Consider the following 6,000-nt stretch of genomic DNA (forward strand, 5'->3'; position numbering starts at 1 on the left):
CCGTTATCCTATCTTTCATCGCTACTCGTCCATCAAACATTCACATTGACTCAATCATTGACTACTAAAAACTACTCAAAGACAATCTTCTTCGGACCTCTTTGATCAAATCGAAGATCAATTTCAACCGCCGCCAACTCTAAGCACTCAGGAGGAGCTAGATCTAGTCTTGGGGCAGGTAGTTACTTCATGTTCTTATCAACTTTATCAAAGATTGTCTATATTAATTTTTCTTTTAATTGTTACTTCAGACTAGTTTGTCGTGATAATTCCGTGTGTTTGTTGCCGTCGCCCGTTGTCCTTGTTCAAGATTTGTATTTGCACTGGTTCTTTCTTTGAGGTATTTTCTTTTATTTTATTTTAAACTATCATTCAACATTCAAAGAGATCTAAACAAGTTTTGTCCCTTCTTTTCTTCGGCTATTAGCCGAAGAAAATAATGCATTAATGCATTTTTCTTTGGCTAAAAGCCGAAGGACAGCAGAGCTGGCCGGGCCAGCTCCACTGGAGCTGGCTAGCGCTGGAGCTGGCGCACTGGCTGGCGCTGGATGAGCTGGTATTGGTATGTATTGGATACATTGCTGTGTCCAATACAAATACATAGAGATACGTATCCGATACATAGCGATACATATCCAATACATACCTGTACAGTGTACTAAAAATACATACTGATACATATCCAATACATGCCAATACGTATCCGGTACGTACCGATACGTATCCAATACATACCAATACAATGTACTATACACCTTGCCACGTTTTTTTTTTTAAAAAACTGCCCTAACCCTTAACCCCTAACCCCTAAAACCCGACCCCCAAAAACCTGCCCCCTAACCACCAAATCAGGGGTGGGAGCAGTGGGAATTGAACCGGCAACCTTACTGTGAGGAGGTTTGCAGCTGCGCTGCAAACCACTAGGCTAACAACCATTGGTTGTGCTGCACAGGTTTTGTGGCTAGGTTCCTATGAACTCAGCTCCGCCAGCCCGGCCATCTCCAGCGCTCCTTCGGCTTTTAGCCAAAGGAAAATGCACATTTTTCTTTGGCTAAAAGCCAAAGAATTATAGTGCCACAGGTGATCTAAACATTGTTTTCAATTCTCAAAGTGTAGTTACTTTTATTGAGTTCTTAATAAAATACTGTTTCAATAAAGTACTTGTCTACCATTTTTACATGGTAGCAAGAGTCATACTTGACAGTAAATAAGAACTCAAAATAAGAAAACACTTCTAGATAAATACAAACAAGATGGCAGAACTTCTGGTAGTGCCTCGAGTCAACGAATCTTTGTCAAGTGAAAATGATCATTTATGGTTGTCAAAGTTGGAATTCATGCATGCATAAATGCGTAAATCATAAATTCATAAAAATTCTTTGGCTGGGAAAGCCAAAGATTACTTAAGCAGATTGGTGAGATCCCCTGCAAACAAAGTTTTATGAAATTATGATTTATGCATTTATACATGCATGAAATTCAACTTTGACAACCATAATTGTAGCAATAAAATTTGGATTACAAAGCTCCACCGCGATAATTGGCCAGAGTGGAAGAAATTGTTCAAACACCTTGTTACTGGACGTGGTGATGAAGAAGTTTTTGATCCCATCTGGCTTGAGGAACACAAGAAAGAGAAGAAGTTTCAAAAAAAGACATCAAATGCATACACTCTTCTTGAGTTATGCGTCTCTGCCGATTTGTACCCCGTTTGGCAAGCCGTCAATACATTTTCAGAAGCAATGACGAACTTGGCGGATGCATGTGGTGAAAGCTCATTGATAAAACTAGGCAATAAACTTTATTCACTCATTCATCTCGACTACATCCCTGGCACATCAATTGCAGATCATATTAGTAAATTTTAATCCATGTACACTTTGTTAAAATCTGCTCAAGTTACTACTCCAAATATGAAAGTCAATACGGCAATGGAAGGGATATTCTTTCTAAAGAGTTTTTTTTTTTGATGAATCATTGACTTCTCTCGTTGGAACTCTTTACGATATTGATCCTTTCACGTTTGAGAAATTGGCTACTTGTATGAGTGTTGAGCATAGTCAAGCTGAACAATCCGGTACCGCGGCGGTTAATGCAGTTTCATTGAAGCCATTTATTCGTCTGAACAAAGACAAATTCAAGGCAGTTGATAAGAAGTTCAGAAACATTGTTCCAACAAAAAATAGAACTTCCACCAGTAAATCAAATTTCAATCTGAATGATCAAGAACTTGATCAGTTAATCAAATCTTTGTCAAAACTTTGGACCCAAAGATTAAACTCTACTGAAAAATCAGATGATTAAGACGTAGCCAAAGCGGTTACTGAAATCTCAAACAGCAATGCGGAAGATACCGGATTTTTTTTCAAGGATGAACATACATTTCATATTGGTCCAATTGATAATGAAAAAATTCGGCTAGTTCTTGATACCGGTGCTTCGAAATCAACAGTTTTGGACATTTGCCTGTTGTCAAATTTGCAACCTATCAACAAGCCTATGCAAACATACTCGGGCTTGATTAACATCACTCACACTGATTCAATGCGGTTTGGGAAGTATAATATACAGACTTACTTCGCGCACTGCGCCTGAAGGGCGCAACTTTTTCAAATTATTTTTTGACCAATCAATAGAAAAGCTTGTTTTTGTCCTCTGTGAATTTATTTGGAGTTTTTTGAAGCTTCCTTGTATGCTTAAAAATCCCACCAATAAAAAACGGACTTACTTTGCGCACTGCGAGAAACTCTTCGCGCACTGCAAGAAACTCTTCGCGCACTGCGAGAAACTCTTCGCGCACTGCGAGAAACTCTTCGCGCACTGCGAGAAACTCTTCGCGCACTGTGGGGGTCGTCATCTCGACGTCCCGCCCCCAGTGCGCGCTTTTGCCACGGCTCTTTGCGCACTGTGCATTCCCCCAAAAAAACGGCTTGCATTTCTTGAGATATTTTTTGATGAATCAATAGAACTAGAGTTTAAGGCGGCTACGCCGCTGCACTTTCAAGCTCCCAGGGCCATTTATCCATATGTGTATTTGTTATTTGGCTACTTTCAAAACAATTACAAAACAGTTAAAAAAACAAGGGATTGTCTCAAAGGGCTAGTTTGTGTATAGCATGTCATCAGATTGCTTACCTGGAGAGAAGAGAAGATAAGAAATGGCAGCAGTTCTTTTTAGCCTTGGCTGGTACTGGATGTAGTTTTGGAAAGCTTGTACATGGCAATGTGGTCCCTTTGGTGAGAGATGCAACCTCCATAAAGCATCATCAAACACAGATCTCAAATAGGCTTGCCCCACTTGGTCCAATTGCATGTGGGAGCTGCAGTGAAGTATTGAGTGCGGATAGATTTTGCAGAACTGGGAAGGGTGTCAGCAGGGGCCAACTGCGGGTGGTGGGTTGCAACTTGAAAGTTGTGGGTTGGGTGAGATTTGAGGAGAAAGCCACGCTGACCTTGGGACAAGATTGACCTATGATGTGTTCTGAGGCAGTTGGTGGCGGCTCAGATGGTAGATCAGATAGATGTCTTGTCTATCTTACGTGATCCTCAAATTCGGCAGGAGTATTGGCGCCTGTGTCCGCCTCAGACACCACTTCCACCACTTTGACCGGCAGACATACCACGTCCATTGGTGGTGGGTCATCTGCCTCAGCAGAAACAACAAAACATAGGGGGACAATAGCTCTTGATGCTAGGTGAGCAAGATATTTCAAGGCTCATCCCTGCTGCTGTGTGACTGCTCAGGGCCAAAATGGCACTATTGGTGGGGTTGCCACAAGAGACACCGCGCCTGCTGTTGGTTTGTCTTCAGCAGCTGCGACAGGTGTTGTGATGGCAATTATGCTGGTCATCTCAGATAGCAAGAAGTTCAGCGGCTTTGCGGCGCTTGCAGGAGAGACAAGTCTTAATCTAGCGCAAAAGATTCCAAGCCAAGCAGTTGAAGGGCAACTATGTACCTGGCTTTTATACCTTCAAATGTTGCCCCTTTTAGTTAAGCTGTTTTCACCTGAAATCCCAGTCTTTATTAAACCCTGCGTGATTGAGTCTGCAAGAGCGTTAGTGTCAAGACTTCTGGTGACTCCAAAGTGAAGATTATTTTGGGGGTGGGTTTGATTTGGGGGTGGATGTGATGGGAACTTCAATGGCCAATTCAAGGGTGATACATAGTTTGGTTTTGGTCACAATCAAGGAAAAGTTCACGTATGAGGCTTTTTGGGTGGCTTGGGCAGCTGTCCTTCCTGGTTTCAATGAGCTAGACTTTGAGGGCGGGAGGAAAGTCCCATGGATACTGACCTGTGAAATTACTGGCAATAGCCTGGGCTCCGTTTTTTGCAGCAAATTTCAGGGCAGCATGTTGTCCATAGGGACGGGCAGACCCCACACAAACTTTGTGCAGCCAAGGGAACATTCACTGCAAAAAAAACTTGGTCAACTGCTTTCAGTTGACATGCAGGATACTCAAGCCAAGCTGCCATTGTAACTCCACCTGAATGCACAAGTGTCTTTGTTGGCACAGTCACTGTGCAAGGTGCACAGTGACTGTGCATTAAAGCTTGGGTTGAGTCAAACCTTGAGTAAGGCTGGTGTAACACCACAAGCTTCCTCAGAGTTACCACATGTCAACTGCTCACAGTTGACACAGTTTTTTTTGCAGTGATTGATGTCCTCCTCAGTGGGGGCCAAGCCCATGGCAGACAAGCGGAAGCCATATCCATGGGCCGGGTGGGTTTTTGGTTGGGATACCTAGCAGGTGGTCAATGGAGCGCTAAGAATTACCCGGGGAGAGATCTTGACAAGAACTCGGGATGGGTTGAGTTGGCAGAGAGGCATTGGTCGTGGGCGCGGCTTGCATTGCAGAGGTAGGCGTCGTTACATGGGCGGCCAAAAATGCACGGCGTATTAGCAGACATTGACAAAGAGGGAGTTGGCATGACTACACGCCCGGGGGAGTGTTTCGTCAGATCGGTGTCCTCTGCTGCGTCACCGTGACCCCGCAGGAGTTGGGCCCCATGGCAGCGTAGTTTGGGCGGATCACTTCTGGGCGCCATGGCTGGACGGCGTGTGGGCGCAATTGGAACGCCTTGAGGTTGATGGCGCATACAGAAAGGCAGGAATACATATTGCACCCTTCTGAAGTCAGGAGGCAATATCCTGCCACAAAGGGGGAGTGGGTGATTGTTGGAAAGAATGATATCGGAGATCAAAGTCACCCGCTTGGAGGGATGACACGGGATGGAGCTCATGCCTCACAGGAATAACCTGCTATGTACGTATGTAAACTTGCTGTTACCTGAAACCATTTGAACAAGGGTTTCAGATGGCATCAATGTCTGGGTTTCAGACGGCATGGATGTCTGGGCTTCAGATTGCATTATGGTCGGGCCGCTACCAGACACAATTTGAACACATTCCCATCGGGGGGCAGAGAACTGCGCCGGCCACAAAGAGCAGAGGCAAGAGATGGCTGGTGCCGCTTGGTCGATCGGCCCCAGCCAAGCCTGACGGTGGGACATACACTGTGGCCTCAAGCGTTTTAGCGACTCAATGACAACTGCTGACGGCGTCCTTGGGTCTCTTGAGTCACACGAGGTCACACGGCGTCACCAGGCCTGCGCCCGAATGGCGCCATGGCCTCACCAAACGCCCAGCGGACTCCTCCGTGGCGGATCAATCCTTTGAGCCCAGATGACCGGGGCGACATGCAAGCGCCCTTGAGATCAGCGTCACAAGGGCGCCCACACAGCGGCATGGTTTTTGTGGTGGCCCCATTGGGAAGTGGGGATCCACGACGCCCCTGACGAGTACCCTAAGGCGGTACATCTGGGGGAACCCACAGGTGGCGCTTTGTGTGCCCTGTGCCCCAATGTGTTCAACTCCCTGCCGGATTGCCGTGCGCTGGCTTGGGTTGGTAGGCTTCAGGGGTAGAGTGGCTGTAAGCCTGTACCAAGCCAACAATCGGAATTGTTGTACATATGTAACATCGCACTGGCAGCCATCACA

This window comes from Puccinia triticina, chromosome 12A (assembly GCF_026914185.1).
Source record: "Puccinia triticina chromosome 12A, complete sequence".
Taxonomy (NCBI): Eukaryota; Fungi; Basidiomycota; class Pucciniomycetes; order Pucciniales; family Pucciniaceae; genus Puccinia; species Puccinia triticina.